The sequence below is a fragment of the Coregonus clupeaformis genome, chromosome 26, assembly GCF_020615455.1.
Source record: "Coregonus clupeaformis isolate EN_2021a chromosome 26, ASM2061545v1, whole genome shotgun sequence".
Lineage (NCBI taxonomy): Eukaryota > Metazoa > Chordata > Actinopteri > Salmoniformes > Salmonidae > Coregonus > Coregonus clupeaformis.
The window spans coordinates 2,559,161-2,585,856 of record NC_059217.1 but is presented as its reverse complement, the minus strand read 5'-3'; the positions used below and the strand labels follow the sequence as shown (position 1 = coordinate 2,585,856).

At 42.4% G+C, this 26,696-nt stretch overlaps 1 protein-coding gene across 4 annotated transcripts in view; it reads left to right on the top strand.

Annotated features, from left to right (window-relative positions):
- Positions 1-26,696, top strand: part of LOC121540504 (pre-B-cell leukemia transcription factor 1) — a 105,289-nt gene that overhangs the window by 61,959 nt on the left and 16,634 nt on the right. The window lies entirely within an intron of this gene.

Genomic DNA, 26,696 nt, shown 5'->3' with positions numbered 1-26,696 from the left:
AATAAAGGGAAATATATATATATATTAAAGGATATGTATGTATATACAGTGGGGGAAAAAAGTATTTAGTCAGCCACCAATTGTGCAAGTTCTTCCACTTAAAAAGATGAGAGAGGCCTGTAATTTTCATCATAGGTACACGTCAACTATGACAGACAAAATGAGAATTTTTTTCTCCAGAAAATCACATTGTAGGATTTTTAATGAATTTATTTGCAAATTATGGTGGAAAATAATATTTGGTCAATAACAAAAGTTTCTCAATACTTTGTTATATGCCCTTTGTTGGCAATGACACAGGTCAAACATTTTCTGTAAGTCTTCACAAGGTTTTCACACACTGTTGCTGGTATTTTGGCCCATTCCTCCATGCAGATCTCCTCTAGAGCAGTGATGTTTTGGGGCTGTCGCTGGGCAACACGGACTTTCAACTCCCTCCAAAGATTTTCTATGGGGTTGAGATCTGGAGACTGGCTAGGCCACTCCAGGACCATGAAATGCTTCTTACGAAGCCACTCCTTCGTTGCCCGGGCAGTGTGTTTGGGATCACTGTCATGCTGAAAGACCCAGCCACGTTTCATCTTCAATGCCCTTGCTGGTGGAAGGAGGTTTTCACTCAAAATCTCACGATACATGGCCCCATTCATTCTTTCCTTTACACGGATCAGTCGTCCTGGTCCCTTTGCAGAAAAACAGCCCCAAAGCATGATGTTTCCACCCCCATGCTTCACAGTAGGTATGGTGTTCTTTGAATGCAACTCAGCATTCTTTGTCCTCCAAACACGACGAGTTGAGTTTTTACCTAAAAGTTATATTTTGGTTTCATCTGACCATATGACATTCTCCCAATCCTCTTCTGGATCATCCAAATATACTCTAGCAAACTTCAGACGGGCCTGGACATGTACTGGCTTAAGCAGGGGGACACGTCTGGCACTGCAGGATTTGAGTCCCTGGCGGCGTAGTGTGTTACTGATGGTAGGCTTTGTTACTTTGGTCCCAGCTCTCTGCAGGTCATTCACTAGGTCCCCCTGTGTGGTTCTGGGATTTTAGCTCACCGTTCTTGTGATCATTTTGACCCCACGGGGTGAGATATTGCGTGGAGCCCCAGATCGAGGGAGATTATCAGTGGTCTTGTATGTCTTCCATTTCCTAATAATTGCTCCCACAGTTGATTTCTTCAAACCAAGCTGCTTACCTATTGCAGATTCAGTCTTCCCAGCCTGGTGCAGGTCTACAATTTTGTTTCTGGTGTCCTTTGACAGCTCTTTGGTCTTGGCCATAGTGGAGTTTGGAGTGTGACTGTTTGAGGTTGTGGACAGCTGTCTTTTATACTGATAACAAGTTCAAACAGGTGCCATTAATACAGGTAACGAGAGGAGGACAGAGGAGCCTCTTAAAGAAGAAGTTACAGGTCTGTGAGAGCCAGAAATGTTGCTTGTTTGTAGGTGACCAAATACTTATTTTCCACCATAATTTGCAAATAAATTCATAAAAAATCCTACAATGTGATTTTCTGGATTTTTTTCCCCTCAATTTGTCTGTCATAGTTGACGTGTACATATGATGAAAATTACAGGCCTCTCTCATCTTTTTAAGTGGGAGAACTTGCACAATTGGTGGCTGACTAAATACTTTTTTTCCCCCACTGTTTATATGTATGTATGTGTATATATATATGTGTATGTATGTGTATATATATGCGAGAAAAAAAATATATATGGGGGATTGGAAGTGATGCAGACAATTACATTGATGGAAGTTACAATCTATCTACAATATTAAAGCTGATCTACCCCCCCAAAAAATAAAAAATAAAAATAAGAAAAACGTGTGTGATCATTCTACAGCATACGCTCAAACCGGTGTGATTAGAATGCTTATTTAGAACGTCCAGTTTCGATTGACGCAACAGTCAGCATTTGAGCTAGCCACACTGTTTTTTCACAGAAACATTTTGCACAAACCCAGTCCTTACAAAGTTATTTCCTGAATGTGACCAGTTTATTTTTTGGATGCAATGTTCAGACATTCACAGAAGTAGCGACAGCATATACACTGCTCAAAAAAATAAAGGGAACACTAAAATAACACATCCTAGATCTGAATGAATGAAATAATCTTATTAAATACTTTTTTCTTTACATAGTTGAATGTGCTGACAACAAAATCACACAAAAATTATCAATGGAAATCAAATGTATCAACCCATGGAGGTCTGGATTTGGAGTCACCCTCAAAATTAAAGTGGAAAGCCACACTACAGGCTGATCCAACTTTGATGTAATGTCCTTAAAACAAGTCAAAATGAGGCTCAGTAGTGTGTGTGGCCTCCACGTGCCTGTATGACCTCCCTACAATGCCTGGGCATGCTCCTGATGAGGTGGCGGATGGTCTCCTGAGGGATCTCCTCCCGGCCCCCCAAAGAAATGCCACCCCACACCATGACTGACCCACCGCCAAACTGGTCATGCTAGAGGATGTTGCAGGCAGCAGAACGTTCTCCACGGCGTCTCCAGACTCTGTCACGTCTGTCACATGTGCTACGTGTGAACCTGCTTTCATCTGTGAAGAGCACAGGGCGCCAGTGGCGAATTTGCCAATCTTGGTGTTCTCTGGCAAATGCCAAACGTCCTGCACGGTGTTGGGCTGTAAGCACAACCCCCACCTGTGGACGTCAGGCCCTCATACCACCCTCATGGAGTCTGTTTCTGACCATTTGAGCAGACACATGCACATTTGTGGCCTGCTGGAGGTCATTTTGCAGGGCTCTGACAGTGCTCCTCCTGCTCCTCCTTGCACAAAGGCGGAGGTAGCAGTCCTGCTGCTGGATTGTTGCCCTCCTTTGGCCTCCTCCACGTCACCTGATGTACTGGCCTGTCTCCTGGTAGCGCCTCCATGCTCTGGACACTACGCTGACAGACACAGCAAACCTTCTTGTCACAGCTCGCATTGATGTGCCATCCTGGATGAGCTGCACTACCTGAGCCACTTGTGTGGGTTGTAGACTCCGTCTCATGCTACCACTAGAGTGAAAGCACCGCCAGCATTCAAAAGTGACCAAAACATCAGCCAGGAAGCATAGGAACTGAGAAGTGGTCTGTGGTCACCACCTGCAAAACCAGTCCTTTATTGGGGGTGTCTTGCTAATTGCCTATAATTTCCACCTGTTGTCTATTCCATTTGCACAACAGCATGTGAAATTTATTGTCAATCAGTGTTGCTTCCTAAGTGGACAGTTTGATTTCACAGAAGTGTGATTGACTTGGAGTTACATTGTGTTGTTTAAGTGTTCCCTTTATTTTATTTTTTATTAGTCATAGCGCTAACTGAGGAAAGATTGACGTAACACAAGCGGTCATATTTAGATAACTCTCGGCTGTCAGAAACCACAATATGAATTAGCTAATAGCAATGACTATTTATAATTCATCACATCACAGGTGAGCTCACCTTTGATTGAAATAATTGAGTAAAATGCTTTCTAGAAATCGAAGGTAATCAGACGATTGGTAGTTTGTGCACGCCACCATGTTCGTTTTTTCGCGTCTACCAAAGATAATAAGAGGAGACAAGATGAGTTTGGTCTGTTAGCAGTATGTATGTTGAAGTGGGTGTATCGTCTACGATCATTCACTTTCCTTCATTCACTTCCGGAAGTTTACCCTTCACCTCATTATAACATATTTGGTCTGACAGACATTTACGTGACAACCAGAATGCATTGTATAATGTCAACAAACATGGCGCCACACATAGCTGGCAAATAGCTTAGCATTAGCTCATTATAATCAGTAGAACCTTCAAAAAAGTATTTTACACACATCATAGGTGTCCATTACAATCTATGCAATAATCAGAATGCATTATTTGTCACCAGTACTTGAAAACGTGAATAAAACTGTAAATACATTATGCTCCACACATACAGTGGGGAGAACAAGTATTTGATACACTGCCGATTTTGCAGGTTTTCCTACTTACAAAGCATGTAGAGGTCTGTAATTTTTATCATAGTTACACTTCAACTGTGAGAGACGGAATCTAAAACAAAAATCCAGAAAATCACATTGTATGATTTTTAAGTAATTAATTTGCCTTTTATTGCATGACATAAGTATTTGATACATCAGAAAAGCAGAACTTAATATTTGGTACAGAAACCTTTGTTTGCAATTACAGAGATCATATGTTTCCTGTAAGTCTTGACCAGGTTTGCACACACTGCAGCAGGGATTTTGGCCCACTCCTCCATACAGACCTTCTCCAGATCCTTCAGGTTTCGGGGGCTGTCGCTGGGCAATACGGACTTTCAGCTCTCTCCAAAGATTTTCTATTGGGTTCAGATCTGGAGACTGGCTAGGCCACTCCAGGACCTTCAGATGCTTCTTACGGAGCCACTCCTTAGTTGCCCTGGCTGTGTGTTTCGGGTCGTTGTCATGCTGGAAGACCCAGCCACGACCCATCTTCAATGCTCTTACTGAGGGAAGGAGGTTGTTGGCCAAGATCTCGCGATACATGACCCCATCCATCCGCCCCTCAATATGGTGCAGTCATCCTGTCCCCTTTGGAGAAAAGCATCCCCAAAGAATGATGTTTCCACCTCCATGCTTCACGGTTGGGATGGTGTTCTTGGGGTTGTACTCATCGTTCTTCTTCCTCCAAACACGGCGAGTGGAGTTTAGACCAAAAAGCTCTATTTTTGTCTCATCAGACCACATGACCTTCTCCCATTCCTCCTCTGGATAATCCAGATGGTCATTGGCAAACTTCAGACGGGCCTGGACATGCGCTGGCTTGAGCAGGGGGACCTTGCGTGCGCTGCAGGATTTTAATCCATGATGGCGTAGTGTGTTACTAATGGTTTTCTTTGAGACTGTGGTCCCAGCTCGCTTCAGGTCATTGACCAGGTCCTGCCATGTAGTTCTGGGCTGATCCCTCACCTTCCTCATGATCATTGATGCCCCACGAGGTGAGATCTTGCATGGAGCCCCAGACCGAGGGTGATTGACCGTCATCTTGAACTTCTTCCATTTTCTAATAATTGCGCAAACAGTTGTTGCCTTCTCACCAAGCTGCTTGCTTATTGTCCTGTAGCCCATCCCAGCCTTGTGCAGGTCTACACTTTTATCCCTGATGTCCTTACACAGCTCTCTGGTCTTGGCCATTGTGGAGAGGTTGGAGTCTGTTTGATTGAGTGTGTGGACAGGTGTCTTTTATACAGGTAACGGGTTCAAACAGGTGCAGTTAATACAGGTAATGAGTGAAGAACAGGAGGGCTTCTTAAAGAAAAACTAACAGGTCTGTGAGAGCCGGAATTCTTACTGGTTGGTAGGTGATCAAATACTTGTGTCATGCAATAAAATGCAAATTAATTACTTAAAAATCATACAATGTGATTTTCTGGATTTTTGTTTTAGATTCCGTCTCTCACAGTTGAAGTGTACCTATGATAAAAATTACAGACCTCTACATGCTTTGTAAGTAGGAAAACCTGCCAAACCAGCAGTGTATCAAATACTTGTTCTCCCCACTGTACAAAACATCCATACATACAGTTGAAGTTGGAAGTTTACTTACACTTAGGTTGGAGTCATTAAAACTCGTTTTTCAACCACTCCACAAATTTCTTGTTAACAAACTATAGTTTTGGCAAGTCAGTTACGACATATACTTTGTGCATGACACAAGTAATTTTTCCAACAATTGTTTACTGACAGATTATTTCACTTATAATTCACTGTATCACAATTCCAGTGGGTCAGAAGTTTACATACACTAAGTTGACCGTGCCTTTAAACAGCTTGGAAAATTCCAGAAAATGATGTCATGGCTTTAGAAGCTTCTGATAGGCTAATTGACATCATTTGAGTCAATTGGAGGTGTACCTGTGGATGTATTTCAAGGCCTAGCTTCAATCTCAGTGCCTCTTTGCTTGACATCATGGGAAAATCAAAAGAAATCAGCCAGGACCTCAGAAAAAAAATTGTAGACCTCCACAACTCTGGTTCATCTTTGGGAGCAATTTCCAAACGCCTGAAGGTACCACGTTCATCAGTACGAACAATAGTACGCAAGTATAAACACCATTGGACCACGCAGCCGTCATACTGCTCAGGAAGGAGACGCGTTCTGTCTCCTAGAGATGAACGTACTTTGGTGAGAAAAGTGCAAATCAATCCCAGAACAACAGCAAAGGACCTTGTGAAGATGCTGGAGGAAACAGGTACAAAAGTATCTATATCCACAGTAAAACAAGTCCTATATCGACATAACCTGAAAGGCCGCTCAGCAAGGAAGAAGCCATAAAAAAGCCATACTACGGTTTGCAACTGCACATGGGGACAAAGATCGTACTTTTTGGAGAAATGTCTTCTGGTCTGATGAAACAAAAATATAACTTTTTGGCCATAATGACCATCGTTATGTTTGGAGGAAAAAGAGGGTTGCTTGCAAGCCGAAGAATACCATCCCAACCGTGAAGCACGGGGGTGGCAGCATCATGCTGTGGGGGTGCTTTGCTGCAGGAGGGACTGGTGCACTTCACAAAATAGATGGCATCATGAGGAAGGAAATGTATGTGGATATATTGAAGCAACATCTCAAGACATCAGTCAGGAAGTTAAAGCTTGGTCGCAAATGGGTCTTCCAAATGGACAATGACCCCAAGCATACTTCCAAAGTTGTGGCAAAATGGCTTAAGGACAACAAAGTCAAGGTATTGAAGTGGCCATCACAAAGCCCTGACCTCAATCCTATAGAGAATTTGTAGGCGGAACTGAAAAACCGTGTGCGAGCAAGGAGGCCTACAAACCTGACTCAGTTACACCAGCTCTGTCAGGAGGAATGGGCCAAAATTCACCCAACTTTTTGTGGGAAGCTTGTGGAAGGCTACCCGAAACGTTAAACAATTTAAAGGCAATGCTACCAAATACTAATTGAGTGTATGTAAACTTCTGACCCACTGGGAATGTGATGAAAGAAATAAAAGCTCAAATAAATCATTCTCTCTACTATTATTCTGACATTTCACATTCTTAAAATGAAGTGGTAATCCTAACTGACCTAAGACCGGGAATTTGTACTAGGATTAAATGTCAGGAATTGTGAAAAACTGAGTTTAAATGTATTTGGCTAAGGTGTATGTAAACTTCCGACTTCAACTGTACATACGCTACCGTTCAAAAGTTTGGGGTCACTTAGAAATGTCCTTGTTTTCGAAAGAAAAGCAATTTTTTTGTCCATTTAAAATAACATCAAATTGATCAGAAATACAGTGTAGACATTGTTAATGTTGTAAATGGCTATTGTAGCTGGAACCGGCTGATTTTTAATGGAATATCTACATAGGCGTACAGAGGCCCATTATCAGCAACAATCAGTCCTGTGTTCCAATGGCACGTTGTGTTTGCTAATCCAAGTTTATCATTTTAAAAGGCTAATTGATCATTAGAAAACCCTTTTGCAATTATGTTAGTATAGCTGAAAACTGTTGTGCTGATTAAAGAAGAAATAAAACTGGCCTTCTTGAGACTAGTTGAGTATCTGGAGCATCAGCAATTGTGGGTTCGATTACAGGCTCAAAATGGCCAGAAACAAATAACTTTCTTCAGTCTATTCTTGTTCTGAGAAATGAAGGCTATTCCATGCGAGAAATTGCCAAGAAACTGAAGATCTCATACAACGCTGTGTACTACTCCCTTCACAGAACAGCGCAAACTGTCTCTAACCAGAATATAAAGAGGAGTGGGAGGCCCCGGTGCACATCTGAGCAAGAGGACAAGTACATTAGAGTGTCTAGTTTGAGAAATAGGCGCCTCACAGGTCCTCAACTGGCAGCTTCATTAAATAGTACCCACAAAACACCAGTCTCAACGTCAACAGTGAAGAGGCGACACCGGGATGCTGACCTTCTAGGCAGAGTTGCAAAGAAAAAGCCATATCTCAGACTGCCTATCTTAATCTTTTATTTTTATTGGCCAGTCTGAGATATGGCTTTTTCTTTGCAACTCTGCCTAGAAGGTCAGCATCCCAGAGTCGCCTCTTCACTGTTGACGTTGAGACTGTTGTTTTGCCTGTAATTGAACCAACAATTGCTGATGCTCCAGATACTCAACTAGTCTCAAGAAGGCCAGTTTTATTGCTTCTTTAATCAGCACAACAGTTTTCAGCTGTGCTAACATAATTGCAAAAAGGTTTTCTAATGATCAATTAGCCTTTTAAAATGATAAACTTGGATTAGCAACCACAATGTGCCATTGGAACAGAGGACTGATGGTTGCTGATGATGGGCCTCTGTACGCCTATGTAGATATTCCATTAAAAACTGTATTTCTGATCAATTTGATGTTATTTTAATGGACTTTTCTTTCGAAAACAAGGACATTTCTAAGTGACCCCAAACTTTTGAATGGTAGTGTACATACATACAAACTGTATGCTACAGTAGAAACGACAACGCGATATATAGAAAATAAGGCACTTACTTCGATAGGAATGAACACATGCCCAAAGTTATTATTTGTAAGGAAAACAACAAGGAAGGCAATGCGAGCGCCAGCCAGAAAATTTTCCAATTCGTGCAAGACTGCGCAAATGTCTGCATACTTGATCTGCGGAAACATTGGTGAAGACGTGCTTGGGCTCTCCTCGAAGAGAGAAGTTTGTCCGGCTCAGTAAATGAATGAGGAGGCGGAACACACCTCAATTCAAACTGTTGTTAGAAAATACATTGAAATTGACAAGTTGAAACATAGGCTATAGATAATTAGCAGGCAGCAGGTGCTAACTGTCCTGTTGCATAACAATCACATTTTGGAACAGTGAGTGCATTCTGACATCATGTGCATAAAACAACTCACGCTGTGAAAATAGATATTTGTAACTCACGTGTGAAAAGGTTAATGTTCTGAGAACAGAAATGTTGGTTATTGTAAGGTAATTAAATAATGTTCAGAGAACATTGTTCAATAAGACTTAATAACACTGCTAGCTTAGGTTAACTGTTTTGAACTCCAAGCGCAGATAGAACACATGGAAATTAATTTGCTTAGGCATTAATCATGCAAACACATTGATGTTTCAGTGTGGTTTGGCATCAGTGAGATTTGATCATATGAACCTCTATTCTCTTTCCATGGAATTAGTCCACTGCGCCACCAGGATGGAGCTAGCATGCATTGATTTTTTAGCTCATACAAAGTTGTTCATTTTTGTTTATTCAAACATACCCCATTTAAAAGGAAACAAGCACTCATTAAGATCAAGTGTGGCCAATTAGTGGGCGCGGCCAACACACCTGAACACACTTAACAAGATAGAGGCTAGAGAGAGTTTTGTTGATTCTGAGAACGGAATGTATATGTTATCAAATAACATTCTTAGAACATTCTCTGAACATTACTAAAGTTTTCTTGTGGTTTTTATGGAAAGTTTTCTTAACATTCTAAGAAATGAATGTATGTTTTTAAATAACATTCTTAGAACGTTCTCTGAACGTTACTAATGTTTTCTAGTGGTTTTTCTGGAAAGTTTTCTTACCATTCTCGGAACAATTTGAGAACATGAATTTAAATAGAACTATGAGGAAACCTGTAAGGAAACATTATGATGAAGCTGAAATTCCCACAGAAGAACGTTGTTTCTTAACATTCTCTAAACTATTTGGTAACATTCCCAATGTCAAACCAGTTGGAGAACATTCCTAGAACATTAACAAAATTGAAATTAAATGTAACAATCTTTGAACTTTTAGGAAACTGTCTGTTTTTGTGAAGTTCCTTAAATGTGTTGAGAATGTTCCAAATTTGATTTGATTTGAAAGTCAAGCAACTATCCTTCACCATTCCAGAAAGTTGTGCGAAGGTTGTATGCAAAATAACCATAGGACAACTACGCTCTCACCAAGCTCTAAGAAACATATGGTTCTCAGAACAGTATGTGCTAACTGGGTTGTTGTTGGTTTTTTATAGTTGAGTTGTCTTCGGGAGGGAGAACAACATTAGGAACCATATACATTATGCCTATCAATATAATTATTTGAATTATTAAATGTTTTCATCTGATCATACATGTTTCTTTCTAAATTATGCTGAGATATTTTATATTTTTTGATCTTATCTCTTTTAAACAAAATATTTTTCCAAAAAAAAAATAGATTTACTCAAATCATTTTTGTGTATTACTCTAGTGAACATGACCACCATACCTTTTCCCTAACTGCTAGTTAACACAACTAACCTAACCCTGTTTTCATAATGCTACCCTTAGCACTACAGTACGTATGCTAACTATAATGTCAGACCCTGTGCCCTACTCAGTCCTAATCATTATTCAGACCAGACTAGTGTGTGTGTGTGTGTGTGTGTGTGTGTGTGTGTGTCCTGTGCGTGAGACCGTAGCACAGCGACCCATCTTCTCTGTCAGAGGCAGACACACACACACCAGTGTAGGCTGGTGGGAAGAGCTATTGGAGGATGGGATCATTGTAATGGCTGGAATGTTATTTATAGAACGGAGTCAAACATGTGGTTTCCATATGTTTGATGTGTTTGATACCGTTCCATTAATTCCATTCCAGACATTAGAATGAACCCGTCCCCCTATAGCTCTTCCCACCAGCCTACACTGGTGTGTGTGTGTGTGTGTGTGTGTGTGTGTGTGTGTGTGTGTGTGTGTGTGTGTGTGTGTGTGTGTGTGTGTGTGTGTGCGTGTGACAGAGGGGGCCCCCCAGCCCAGGGTGCGTCTGACAGAGAAGATGGGTCGCTGTGCTGCGGTCTCAAGCTGCGTGGGCTGACAGACAGACACCTTTGGATCCTCTCCATTTTGCATAGCGATGATGTAACGTGATCTGCTGTGTTACGTCAGGGTCGGCAGGGCGGGGCCAGTCCCTTACTAGACACCATGCACACTTACTAGCTCCTACCACCACCCTCCTCTGACACACACACACACACACACACACATACACACACACACACACACACACACACACACACACACACACACACACACACAGACACAGACACAGACATACACACACCTTGATCATACATGTCTCTAACAGAACAACCAAACATCATTAATTAAACATCAGGGTTTCCCCTATCATCAGACTGCCATGGCGAGCGTCCACGCAGAAATTCCCTGTCGACATGTCGGAGAAATCTAGTTTGGGATTACATATGGTAATAGCTTTTGACAGCCCCACTCGTTGTCGTTGGTGTTGGTTTGCCTCCCTCCCCTAACCCGATAGGATAAGATATCTGGACCGTGGAGGGTGGTGGGTACGGGGTGTACTGTGCTGTAACTATCAGGGCCTGATATTGTTATGCCATTTAAATTACCTGTCCAGTGAAAATCTCACTTTTAAAAGTTAATATTCTGTTAATTCATACCCAGATTATGTTGTTGACTCATCCTATACACGTATTTGTGGCCAAAGCATAAATTAGAGAAAAAACTTTTAAAGAACCCCACCTCAAACTTGTATCTCAAACAGACCGTTTAAAAAATGCTTGCTATTTCCTCACAGAGGATGATGTCATTCTCCTGAGGATATTAATTTTTTTTATGACCGGTATACGCCCACACCATTCTGTTGTGGGGTACGCCCACACCATTCCAACACATAACATTTTATACTTAATTTCAATTTTTTTGGAAGGAAAACTATTTCACTCATATTGTAATGAATTATAGGTCATATTTCATAGAAATCTTGATACACTGGACAGTTACTTTAAAAAGAGCTGAACCACTTGGAAAAGGAACACAAGCAGGCAGACAGGCAGGCAGGCGGGCAGGCGGGCAGGCAGGCGGTGTCCTGGAAGAGAGCTAGCTATAGCTCCCCTTCCCGAAGGCTTTGAACAGAATGGCGCCGGAGGGGATGGCTGCCGTTTTACGGGGTCCTAACCAATTGTGCTATTTTGTGTGTTTTTTTTGCGTTGTTTGTAACTTATTTTGTACATAATGTTTTTGCCACCGTCTCTTATGACTGAAAAAAGCTTCTGGATATCAGAACAGCGATTACTCACCTTGAACTGGACAAAGATATTATCTTTAACGAGTCCGAACTGAAGGATTTACTGCTGCTCCCGGACCATGAACAAATCCCCGTCATTTGCATGAAGAGGAGACGCCGATACAGGGGACGTAGATCCGGGTGCCTTGTGAGAATTAGTCAGCGAGTGGGTTACCCGCCTCTACCATCTATCCTATTGGCCAACGTGCAATCATTGGAGAATAAACTGAATGATCTCCATCCGAGACTATCCTAGCAACGGGACATAAAAATATGTAATATCTTATGTTTCAGTGAGGCGTGGCTGAACGACGAAATTGATAATATACAGTTGGCTGGGTTTTCCATGCATCGGCAAGACAGAACAGCTACCTCCGGTAAGATGACGGGTGGTGGTCTGTGTCTATTTGTCAATAACAGCTGGTGCACGAAATCTAATATTAAAGAAGTCTCAAGGTTTTGCTCGCCTGAGGTAGAGTACCTCATGATAAGCTGTAGACCACACTTTTTACCAAGAGAGTTTTCATCTAGGCTATATTTTTCGTAGCTGTCTTTTTACCACCACAAACCGATGCTGGCACTAAGACCGCACTCAATGAGCTGTATAAGGCCATAAGCAAAAAATAAAAGCTTATCCAGAGGTGGGCGCCCCTTGTGGCTGGGGACTTTAATGCAGGAAAACTTACATCCGTTTTACCTCATTTCTACCAGCATGTCACATGTTCAACCAGAGGAAAAAAAAACTCTAGACCACCTTTACTCCACACACAGAGACACATACAAAGCTCTCCCTCGCTCTCCATTTGGCAAATCTGACCATAATTCTATCCTCCTCATTCCTGCTTACAATCAAAAACTAAAGCAGGAAGAATCAGTGACTCGCTCAATACAGAAGTGGTCAGATGAGCAAGATACTAAGCTACAGGACTGTTTTGCTAGCACTGCCTGGAATATGTTCCGGGATTCATCCGATAGCATTGAGGAGTACACCACATCAGTCACCGGCTTCATCAATAAGTGCATCGATGATGTCGTCCCCACAGTGACCGTACGTACATACCCCAACCAGAAGCCATGGATTACAGGCAACATCCGCACTGAGCTAGAGGGTAGAGCTGCTGCTTTCAAGGAGAGGGACACTAACCTGGACGCTTATAAGAAATCCCGCTATGATGCCCTCCGACGAACCATCAAACAGGCAAAGCGTCAATACAGGACTAAGATTGAATCCTACTACACCGGTTTTGACGCTTGTCAGATGTGGCAGGGCTTGCTAACTATTACGGACTACAAAGGGAAGCCAGCCACGAGCTGCCCAGTGACACGAGCCTACCAGGTGAGCTAAATTACTTCTATGCACGCTTTGAGGCAAGCAACACTGAAGCATGCATGAGAGCACCAGCTGTTCCGGATAACTGTATGATCACGCTCTCCGTAGCCGATGTGAGTAGAAAGGCTGGTCATGGCTCACATCAAAACCATCATCCCAGAAACCCTAGACCCACTCCAATTCGCATACCACCCCAACAGATCCACAGATTACGCAATCTCTATTGCACTCCACACTGCCCTTTCTGACCTGGACAAAAGGAACACCTACGTGAGAATGCTGTTCGTTGACTACAGCTCAGCATTCAACTCCATAGTGCCCTCAAAGCTAAGCTAAGGACCCTGGGACTAAACACCTACCTCTGCAACTGGATCCTGGACTTCCTGACGGGCCGCCCCCAGGTGGTAAGAGTAGGAAAACAACACATCTGCCATGCTGATCCTCAACACGGGGGCCCCTCAGGTGCGTGCTTAGTCCCCTCCTGTACTCCCTGTTCACCCACGACTGCGTGGCCAAGCACGACTCCAACACCATCATTAAGTTTGCCGACGACAGAACGTTGGTAGGCCTGATCACCGACAATGATGAGACAGCAATTAGGGAGGAGGTCAGAGACCCTCAACGATCATGGACTACAGGAAAAGGAGGGCCGAGCACGCCCCCATTCACATCGACAGAGCTGTAGTGGAGCAGGTCGAGACCTTAAAGTTCCTTGGTGTCCACATCACCAATAAACTATCATGGTCCAAACACACCAAGACAGTCATGAAGAGGGCACCTCAACACTTATTCCCCCTCAGGAGACTGAAAAGATTTGTCATGGGTCCACAGATCCTCAAAATGTTCTACAGCTGCACCAACGAGAGCATCCTGACTCGTTTTATCACCACCTGGTATGGTAACTGCTCATCATCCGACCGCAAGGCGCTACAGAGGGTAGTGCGTACGGCCCAGTACATCACTGGGGCCAAGCTTCCTGCCATCCAGGACCTCTATACCAGGCGGTGTCAGAGGAAGGCCCTAAAATGTGTCTATGACTCCAGCCACCCTAGTTATAGACTGTTCTCTCTGCTACCGCACAGCAAGCGTTACCAGAGCGCCAAGTGTTCGTCCAAAAGGCTCCTTAACAGTTAATCAAATGGCTACCCGGACTACTTGCCGGTTTTCATCTATGCAAAGTCACTTTACCCCTACCTACATGTACATATTACCTCAATTACATCGACTAACCTGTACCCCCGCACATTGACTCGATACCGGCACCCCATTTATATAGCCTCGTTATTGTTATTTTATAGTGTTCTTTTTTTTTTACTTTAGTTTATTTAGTAAATATTTTCTTAACTGCATTGTTGGTTAAGGGCTTGTAAGTAAGAATTTCACGGTAAGGTACCTGTTGTATTCGGCGCATGTGACAAATAAAATTTGATTTGATTTGATACACTATCAAATATTGTCACTGCTGTCCAAACACTGACAGACAGACACAAAGCTGGTATATTTTGGGAAGGTGGAAGATAGATCCTCTATTATTCTGTTGTATTGTTTATTATATTCCCCCAGTTCGTTTATGTTTTTCAATCCAACTATTTTGGATGTTTTTGTTTATCCAGTATTGTTGTAACTGGGATAAAACAGGCTTGTGACTGGTATTCCAGTGCCTGTGGAGGATATTCCTTTATTTTGTCAATTACTACCGTGGCCTATAGAGTCAAGTGAATATTTCCCTTCCTTTATTAGCTGGTTATACCCTGCCACTGTCTGCATATGGTGTCTCCCACAACCGTTCCCCTCCTCTCTTCTTCTCCTCCTCTCTGACACGCTTCAGTCTCTCTCAGAGAGAGGAGGGAGATGTGTCCCTTGTCCTTGTTCAATTAAGGCTCGCCCCAAACTCAGGGTTAAGCTGAAATGATCTACCGCTCGGTTCTAGCAGTTTAATTCATATTTCAACATCCAATGATGTTGCCCTCACAGCCAGCCATGAGCCTGTAGCTGGGTGATTGGTAAATGGAAAATACAGGGAGATGGAAAGAATGTTACACATACCACTGTTTAAAACAAGGGGAAGAACGTCAGAGAGACAGAGGGACATAGAGAGAGAGTGAGGGGGGGAGAGAGTGAGGGGGGGAGAGAGTGAGGGGGAGAGAGAGAGGGGGAGAGAGAGAGAGAGAGAGAGAGAGAGAGAGAGAGAGAGAGAGAGAGAGAGAGAGAGAGAGAGAGAGAGAGAGAGAGAGAGAGAGAGAGCGAGAGCGAGAGAGAGAGAGAGAGAGAGGGCTTAGGGAAGCAGACCTCTCCAAATAGAGCTGTAAATCATCACAATGCCTAATATTCCCAGTTTATCCTCAAAGAACATGGCTGTTTCCTGAGCGGCTTCTTGGAAAGGAAATAAATATTCTCCTATAAACGACCAGACAGTTAAAAATTCACTTATCCAAAAGCCATGTGCCCCCAGGTTTATTTTTTTAATGAAATATAGATTTGATTTATAAAAGGCCAGAGTTGAATTAATGTCATGATCTCCCATTGGTTTAGTTTTAATTTATTTTCAGTGGGTGACATTTTTCCTGGATGCCTGGATTGTGTGTTTGCAGTGACGACGAAACCAACTAATGGTTGTCGTCAGTCTGGCCTTTGTTGCTTGATCCATTGATCCTGCACTGCGAACAGTATGCATCCATCCACACTGATGCCTGCCCGCTCACTGTCTATATAGGCAAACAAAGAGACTACCTACCAAGAGGGAGTCGATTAGGCCTAAACACTGCTCTCACTGTTTTCTCAGACACTTTTCTATCTCTCCAGAAAGAGAGCGAGAGAGATGCTGGGTGGTATCAATAAACTTATCAGCCTGCTATGGCACAATAATATACAGTATTGTGCAGGAATAAAGGTTGGCTTATGGCCTATACCTAGTGGGAATTACATGTCAGTGATGGGGGACTCCGAAAATTAAGGCATTACGCACACGCGCACACACACACACACATACGCACACAGACAGACAACAAGCCATCAATGAAAGGGAAAAGGAAACAGAGTCCATTAGAGACTCTGTTACAGCAAACGTGATGTTCGTTGGCGAAGGGAGAGACGGAGGAGAAGGGGGAGATAGATCGGAGGGGGAGATAAAAGGAAGAGGAATAGACAGGAGGAGGAGGAAGGGAGATAGGATAAGGGGGAGATAGTAGGGGGGAGGGGAAGGAGTTAACATCCCACACAGATAATTGTTTATCCCTGTGAGAACCCTCAATATTTGTCTGAGGGTGGTTAAGTAAGTTCACCAGCACTATTGGACAGGGAGAACAGAGCAGAACAGACCTGGGTTCAAACACTATTCGAGGTCTGTCAAATACTTTAAGTGTTTGCTTTAGCCTGCCTGGAGTGCCAGATGGGCAGAGTTGTGTGACTATTCTATGTGTCCATTGCGACAGGCAAGCTCAATCAAGCCCAGCTAAAGTATTTGAAATTATTTCAAATAGTATTTGAACCCAGGTCTGGAGCAGAACAAACCCAAGGCTGGGAAACATTAGGATGAATCAATTAGCCTGCCATTAGCCACTAAAGTGGCCCTCAATGACTCGTGTAATTATGACCCACAGCAAAGACTGTTTTAAAGAGGCACATTGTTCCCCCCTCCTTTCTTTCTTTTCTTTATTCATTGTATTTGTTTAAGATAATCCGTTCCGTGGTTTTAATTATGTGCTTTAGGTTCAGGGCGGAATAAATAAATCATAATTTGCCTCCATCAGGGCAGCATCGCCTCCAGACCAGGCAGAGGCAGCCAGACACACGCAGGTCCCAGCTCCCTAGTTCTGCCGGCTGCTCGTAAGGGGTTCCAGTCTGTGGAAACCAAATAGCCAAATAACTCCAATATTGTAAATATCAATTATATTATACAATATACTGTACATACCTAAATGATATACTCCAATATCCTTGGAGGCAGATACACACTGCAGCAGGTCCTTTGGTTCTGTCTCTCATACGACCTGATAATGCTCCTCTGGGGGTCCCGTCTGTGTAAACCAAATGCCCAAATAACTCCACAGTAAAACCAGGATACAGGGAGGAATTAAGGGCTTGAACAGTGACAGTTTCTTGTAGCTATTGCTCAGAAAACAATTGTATATTTGCATCACGTATGAAAACGTTGGGAAACGCTGGGAATGTTCAGATTATGCTAACTAAATGACACATTTTGTATTATTCATAAAAAATTTTAGTATTCCTGTATCCCTAGCCTTCCACAAATAACTACTTTCTACTAACTACAGTATCAAGTAAATCTTTCATTTTTCTGGCACATTTGTTCTTAGTTCACTATCTAAATGTGGATCAAATATTTTCCCTCTCTGTTTTTCTCTCTGAGAAAGATGTTATAAGCTCTGACCTTATAAGACTGATGGGGGAGGTACTTCAGGCCAAGTAAAATAAGCACTTTGTGAATGTTAAAGACGTACTCCAGCAATTTCTGAACTTTTCAGAGAATTGGCAGATGAGTATCAAATCATTACATGAACGTAGGAGTTTTTTTTTTGGAGGCGTCCCAAATGGCCTCCTATTCCCTATAGAGTGCACTACTTTTGCACTACAAAAGTACTGCATTATAAAGAGAATAGAGTGTCATTTGGGACATACCCTTTATGTTCCATTTTCATTTGACAGTCTAGACATTTTATGACTTTGGGAAGAAATCTGTGAGCCTCAGTTTCAGCTGCAAACAGCTGTAAAGGGGAGAAGAGCGTCCTCCCTAGCTTTTGTGTGCTCTTTGAGTCCCAAAATTCAGTTAACTGTGAGATTTAGTGGGAAGTCCTTATCCCTGCCCTTTAACCAAGGGACAGGAAAGATCATGTGAACTTGCAGTAAACAATTGACTTGGTTTAGTCATCCAGGTTGACTCAAAGTCCAACATGTAGTTTAACTTGCATACAGCTAGCTATCTGTCCCCAGTATCATTAAGTATTTAATTCCCACTATTTTAGAAATGTATTCCTGTGGGATTATCCTATAAAGAATTATAGGTGATAACGATATTGTTCAAAATTCTTTACACAGGGTTATACTATTTTCAAATCAAATCAACGTTTATTGGTCGGGTACACAGATTTGCAGATGTTATCGCAGATGCAGTGAAATGCTTGTGTTTCTAGCTCCAACATGGCAGTATAATACCTAGCAATAAAAATAACAATACACACATAATCCATAGTTTTTTATATATATATATAGTATGAGCCATGACTAGAGTACAGTACATACAGTTGAAGTCGTAAGTTTACATACACTTAGGTTGGAGTCATTAAAACTCATTTTTCAACCACTCCACACATTTCTTGCTAACAAACTATAGTTTTGGCAAGTCAGTTAGGACATCTACTTTGTGCATGACCATCGTTATGTTTGGAGGAAAAAGGGGGTTGCTTGCAAGCCGAAGAACACCATCCCAACCGTGAAGCACGGGGGTGGCAGCATCATGCTGTGAAGGGTGCTTTGCTGCAGGAGGGACTGGTGCACTTCACAAGATAGATGGCATCATGAGGAAGGAGAATTATGTGGATATATTGAAGCAACATCTCAAGACATCAGTCAGGAAGTTAAAGCTTGGTCGCAAATGGGTCTTCCAAATGGACAATGACCCCAAGCATACTTCCAAAGTTGTGGCAAAATGGCTTAAGGACAACAAAGTCAAGGTATTTGAGTGGCCATCACAAAGCCCTGACCTCAATCCTATAGAACATTTGTGGGCAGAACTGAAAAAGCGTGTGCGAGCAAGGAGGCCTACAAACCTCACTCAGTTACACCAGCTCTGTCAGGAGGAATGGGCCAAAATTCACCCAACTTATTGTGGGAAGCTTGTGGAAGGCTACCCGAAACGTTTGACCCAAGTTAAACAATTTAAAGGCAATGCTACCAAATACTAATTGAGTGTATGTAAACTTCTGTCCCACTGGGAATGTGATGAAAGAAATACAAACTGAAATAAATCATACTCTCTACTATTATTCTGACATTTCACATTCTTAAAATAAAATGGTGATCCTAACTGACCTAAGACAGGGAATTTGTACTAGGATTAAATGTCAGGAATTGTGAAAAACTGAGTTTAAATGTATTTGGCTAAGGTGTATGTAAACTTCCGACTTCAACTGTACATATGAAATGGGTGAAACAGTATGTAAACATTATTAAAGTGACCTGTGTTCAATGACTCTATGTAAATTGGGCAGCAGTCTCTAAGGTGTAGGGTAGAGAGCAAGGTGGTAGCCGGCTAGAACAGTGACTAAGGTTCAGGGCAGGGTACTGGGCAGAGGCCCGGCTAGTGGTGACTATTTAACAGTCAGATGACCTGGAGATAGAAGCTGTTTCTCAGTCTCTCGGTCCCAGCTTTGATGCATCTGTACTGTCTCCACCTTCTAGATGGTAGCGGGGTGAACAGGCCGTGGCTCCAGTGGCTGAGGTCCTTGATGATCTTCTTGGCCTTCCTGTGACACTGGGTGCTGTAGATGTCCTGGAGGGCAGGCAGTGTGGCCCCGGTGATGCATTGGGCTGACCGCAGCACCCTCTGGAGAGCCCTGCGGTTGCGGACGTTGCAATTGCCGTACCAGGCGGTGATACAGTCAGACAGGATGCTGTCAATGGTGCACGTGTAGAAGTTTGTGAGGATCTTAGGGGCCAAGCCGAATTTCTTCAGCCTCCTGAGGTTGAAGAGGCACTGTTTCACCTTCTTCACCACACTGTCTGTGTGATGGGACCATTTCAAATCAAATCAAATCAAATTTCAGGTTGTCATTGATGTGCACACAGAGGAACTTGAAGCTTTTGACCTTCTCCACTGCGGCCTCGTCGATATGGATGGGGGCGTGTTCTCTCTGCTGTCTCCTGTAGTCCCCGATCAGCAACTTTGTTTTGTTGACATTGAGGGAGAGGTTATTTTCCTGTCTTATTTTATGCTTTCACCCCTGTTTCACACCCAGTTTACCCATGAGGTATTTATGAGGTTGTAACCACAGGAAACGTGTTGCTATACCACATTCCTCAGTGTTACTGTGGTAGGGGAGCAGGACCTCTACAGACACACTCCCCTACATATTTATTTGGACAGTAAAGTTAAAATGTTTAATTTGGCTCTATACTCCAGCATTTTGGATTTGAGATCAAATGTTTCATATGAGCTGACAGGACAGAATGTCAACTTTTATTTGAGGGTATTTTCACATACAGTGGGGAGAACAAGTATTTGATACACTGCCGATTTTGCAGGTTTTCCTACTTACAAAGCATTTAGAGGTCTGTAATTTTTATCATAGGTACTCTTCAACTGTGAGAGACGGAATCTAAAAAAATCCAGAAAATCACATTGTATGATTTTTAAGTAATTAATTTGCATTTTATTGCATGACATAAGTATTTGATCACCTACCAACAAGTAAGAATTCCGGCTCTCACAGACCTGTTCGTTTTTCTTTAAGAAGCCCTCCTGTTCTCCACTCATTACCTGTATTAACTGCACCTGTTTGAACTCGTTACCTGCATAAAAGACACCTGTCCACACACTCATTCAAACAGACTCCAACCTCTCCACAATGGCCAAGACCAGAGAGCTGTGTAAGGACATCAGGGATAAAATTGTAGACCTGCACAAGGCTGGGATGGGCTACAGGACAATAGGCAAGGAGCTTGGTGAGAAGGCAACAACTGTTGGTACAATTATTAGAAAATGGAAGAAGTTCAAGATGACGGTTAATCACCCTCGGTCTGGGGCTCCATGCAAGATCTCACCTCGTGGGGCCTCAATGATCATGAGGAAGGTGAGGGATCAGCCCAGAACTACACAGCAGGACCTGGTCAATGACCTGAAGCGAGCTGGGACCACAGTCTCAAAGAAAACCATTAGTAACACACTACGCCGTCATGGATTAAAATCCTGCAGCGCATGCAAGGTCCCCCTGCTCAAGTTTGCCAATGACCATCTGGATGATCCAGAGGAGGAATGGGAGAAGGTCATGTGGTCTGATGAGACAAAAATATATATTTTTTGGTCTAAACTCCACTCGCGGTGTTTGGAGGAAGAAGAAGGATGAGTACAACCCCAAGAACACCATCCCAACCGTGAAGCATGGTTGGGAACACCATCCCACCGTGAAGCATCATTCTTTGGGGATGCTTTTCTGCAAAGGGGACAGGACGACTGCACCATATTGAGGAGAGGATGGATGGGGCCATGTATCGCGAGATCTTGGCCAACAACCTCCTTCCCTCAGTAAGAGCATTGAAGATGGGTCATGGCTGGGTCTTCCAGCATGACAACGACCCGAAACACACAGCCAGGGCAACTAAGGAGTGGCTCCGTAAGAAGCATCTCAAGTTCCTGGAGTGGCCTAGCCAGTCTCCAGACCTGAACCCAATAGAAAATCTTTGGAGGGTGCTGAAAGTCCGTATTGCCCAGCGACAGCCCCGAAACCTGAAGGATCTGGAGAAGGTCTGTATGGAGGAGTGGGCCAAAATCCCTGCTGCAGTGTGTGCAAACCTGGTCAAGACCTACAGGAAACATATGATCTCTGTAATTGCAAACAAAGGTTTCTGTACCAAATATTAAGTTCTGCTTTTCTGATGTATCAAATACTTATGTCATGCAATAAAATGCAAATTAATTACTTAAAAATCATACAATGTTATTTACAGACCTCTACATGATTTGTAAGTAGGAAAACCTGCAAAATCGGCAGTGTATCAAATACTTGTTCTCCTCACTGTATATAGTGCCGTGAAAAAGTTTTTGCCCCATTTCTGATTTTCTTTATTTTTGCATATTTTTGATACTGAATGTTATCAGATTTAACCAAAACCTAATATTAGATAAAGGGAATGGATACTTATTTTATTCATTTAATTAACAAAGTTATGCAACGCCCAATTCCCCTGTGTGAAAAATGTATTGCCCCCTTACACTCAATAACTTGTTGTGCCACCTTTAGCTGCAATGACTGCAACCACATGCTTCCTGTAGTTGTTGATCAGTCTCTCACATTGCTGTAGAGGAATTTTGGCCCACTCTTGCATGCAGAACTGCTTTAACTCAACAACATTTGTGGGTTTTCAAGCATGAAATGCTTGTTTCAAGTCCTGCCACAACATCTCAATTGGGATTAGGTCTGGACTTTGACTAGGCCATTCGAAAACTTCAAATTTGTTGCTTTTTAACCATTTTCATGTAGACTTGATTGTGTGTTTTGGATCATTGTCCTGCTGTATGACCCAGCTGTGCTTCAGCTTTAGCTCACAGTCAGATGGCTTGATATTCTCCTGTATAATTATCTGATACAGAGCAGAATTCATGGTTCCTTCTATTAAGGCAAGTCGTCCAGGTCCTGAGGCAGCAAAGCATCCCCAAACCATCACACTACCACCACCATGCTTGACTGTTGGTATGAGGTTCTTACTGTTTTAAGGTGTCATAAGTATTTGGACAAATTAACGTGTTAGTGTATTAAAGTAGTCAAAGATTTAGTATTTGGTCCCATATTCCAGAAAGTTATAGAGGCACAAAGACCATACTCCCAAAACATGCTAAACTCTCGCCATTACTAATAACAGGGGAGGTTAGCATTTTTTGGGGGGTATGATATTTATATACAGTTGAAGTCGGAAGTTTACATACACCTTAGCCAAATACATTTAAACTCAGTTTTTTACAATTCCTGACATTTAATCCTAGTAAATATTCCCTGTCTTAGGTAAGTTAGGAGCACCACTTTATTTTAAGAATGTGAAATGTCAGAATAATAGTTAGAGAGATTGATTTATTTCAGCTTTTATTTCTTTCATCACATTCCCAGTGGGTCAGAAGTTTACATACACTCAATTACTATTTGGTAGCATTGCCTTTAAATTGTTTAACTTGGGTCAAACATTTCGGGTAGCCTTCCACAAGCTTCCCACAATAAGTTGGGTGAATTTTGGCCCATTCCTCCTGACAGAACTGGTGTAAGAGAGTCAGGTTTGTAGGCCTCCTTGCTCGCACACGCTTTTTCAGTTCTGCCCACACATTTTCTATAGGATTGAGGTCAGGGCTTTGTGATGGCCACTCCAATACCTTGACTTTGTTGTCCTTAAGCCATTTTGGCACAAATTTGGAAGTATTTTTGGGGTCATTGTCCATTTGGAAGACCCATTTGCGACCAAGCTTTAACTTCCTGACTGATGTCTTGAGATGTTGCTTCAATATATCCACATCATTTTCCTTCTTCATGATGCTATCTATTTTGTGAAGTGCACCAGTCCCTCCTGCAGCAAAGCACCCCCACAGCATGATGCTGCCACCCCTGTGGTTGGGATGGTGTTCTTCGGCTTGCAAGCGACCCCCTTTTTCCGACAAACATAACGATGGTCATTATGGCCAAACAGTTATATTTTTGTTTCATCAGACCAGAAGACATTTCTCCAAAAAGTAAGTTCTTAGTCCCCATGTGCAGTTGCAAACCGTAGTCTGGCTTTTCTATGGCGGTTTTGGAGCAGTGGCTTCTTCCTTGCTGAGCGGTCTTTCAGGTTATGTCGATATAGGACTTGTTTTACTGTGGATATAGAAACTTTTGTACCTGTTTCCTCCAGCATCTTCACAAGGTCCTTTGCTGTTGTTCTGGGATTGATTTGCACTTTCGCACTAAAGTATGTTCATCTCTAGGAGACAGAACGCGTCTCCTTCCTGAGCGGTATGACGGCTGCGTGGTCCCATGGTGTTTATACTTGCGTACTATTGTTTGTACAGATGAACGTGGTACCTTCAGGCGTTTGGAAATTGCTCCCAAGGATGAACCAGGCTTGTGGAGGTCTACCATTTTTTTCTGAGGTCTTGGCTGATTTCTTTTGATTTTCCCATGATGTCAAGCAAATAGGCACTGAGTTTGAAGGTAGGCTTTGAAATACATCCACAGGTACACCTCCAATTGACTCAAATGATGTCAATTAGCTTATCAGAAGCTTCTAAAGCCATGACATCATTTTCTGGAATTTTCCAAGCTGTTTAAAGGCACAGTCAACTTAGTGTATGTAAACTTCTGACCCACTGGAATTGTGATACAGTGAATTATAAGTGAAATCATTTGTCTGTAAACAATTGTTGGAAAAAATTACTTGTGTCATGCACAAAGTAGATGTCCTAACCGACTTGCCAAAACTATAGTTTGTTAACAAGAAATTTGTGGAGTGGTTGAAAAACGAGTTTTAATGACTCCAACCTAAGTGTATGTAAACTTCCGACTTCAACTGTATATAACTTTTTCACATTATTCACGATTCATTAATGATTATCTGTTATCATGGTAGCATCCACATTAATGTAGAAGTGTTCAGAAACATATTCTATTAATATTTACAATAAAAGTGACTCCAAAATATCACAATTTATTATTTACCATTAATTTCTATTGGACACAACATAATCCGAAACACAACCAAAACAAACTGCAAATGCATCTTAAAAGTTTGTAGAGTCACAACCTTGATGTAATCATTGCATGCTAGGAATATGGGACCAAATACTAAACTTTTGACTACTTTAATACACTGAAAATACTTGACACTTTCAAATGGCGGGACTAGATACATAAAGTGCTTTCATTTCTAAAAGGTAAAACAGATATGTATGAAAATACCCTAAAATTAAAGGTGACATTCTGTACTTTCACCTCACATGGAACATTTGATCTAAAATCCAAAATGTTGGAGTATAGAGTCAAATTAAATGTTTTAGCTTCACTGTCCAAATAAATACATAGGGGGGTGTATATAGTGTGGACAGGCTTATTAAAATTGATGACACCATTTGTGTTTAGAAATGCACCAGGCAGACGTAGTCTAGCCAGGAGATAGAGAAACGTAGTGGCTGTAAAAGACAAGTGCTGTGTCCGAAATGGTACCATATTCCCTATATAGTGCACTGTTTCTGACCAGGGCAAGGAGTGCACTATATAGGGAATAGGGTGTCCTTCCTGACACACCCAGGGGGATTCCCCTCTCTCCACCTTATCCCTACCTTTTCAGTGTGATGAAGGACGTTCTATAATGACACAGGGGAGAGCAGCAGGGGTACCCTCCCTCTGGCCGTACAGCCTGCCTCTTTCTCATCCCGCTGACCCCCCACCCAGGCCAGCCACCCCCACCCTAATCACCCCACCCCAGCCATCCCATTCCATGGCTGGGGCAGCGGTCTAGTCTGGGGTTAATGCACCAAGCTACTCCCATTGTCTCTGGATTAATGAAGTGTTCCCTGCCTGTTCCATTTCGTTCAGAGACAATGAGACATGTGAGGAGTGTTAACATTTTAAATAGCAATCGACAAACATTGGCCTTAAAGTCAGTAAGTCATATTTAGACACTGCATAAGTGGCTGTAGCCTTTAAAGTAATTACATTGTGTATGCTACATTTGATGCACTTGTCTTCCCTGTTATCAGTTTGAATTCATGGACAGTGGGAGAAGGTGTTTGTAATTGGAATGGATAGACTCATTGCTCTTGGATAGCAGGAGGAGGTAGCATCTGTGAGTGTGTGTTATTTCAGAAAATGGAAGGTCGGCATTGTCTACCCTAAAGAACAGCGAGGGAGACCTCTAGAGGAAGGAAAGGGAACAGCATGAATACCTTTGCTCTGCCACTGCACACACACTGCCAAGTCCAGTGCTCTGTTTCTGACCTCACAATGTGCACTATCGCTCAATGACAGGCTTCAGTTGTTGCCCAGATCCTTACGCTTTAAGAACCAGCACTGTTAGGGCATTGTAAGAATAGTAACCAAGCACCACTGTAAGAGCAACAATCAGTGTGTGTTTTCTGTGTGAGTGCATGGAGGTTACATTTACATACTGAATTGGAAATCACTGAAGTACAAAACCACCATTATCCATAGTTCAATGTATCCCAATACTGACATAAGGCATCTAAGACACCAATGATGTCACTGAGTGTGTGTCCCACATGGCACCCTATTCCCTATATAGTGCACTACTTTTGACCAAAACCCTATGGGCCATAGTCAAAAGTCGTGCACTATAAAGTGAATAGGGTGCCATTTGGGATGCTAACTGACTCCTCAGAGACTATGCCTCATTCATTATCAGGGTGTAACCCCCATTTATAGTATTTGTTTATTTATTCCTCCAATATCACAAATTGCTTTATGACATACGTGTTGAATACCAAACAGTCCTGGCCAATGCTCTGGTAGTTATTATTGAAGTTGCATTTTAAGTTAATTATATAAATTGAGTTTTATTATAGTGTAGTCTTGCAAGAGTCTAGCGCCGTAGCCTTTATTCTGGCAAAGAGACAATAAAGAGGCAAGTGATTTA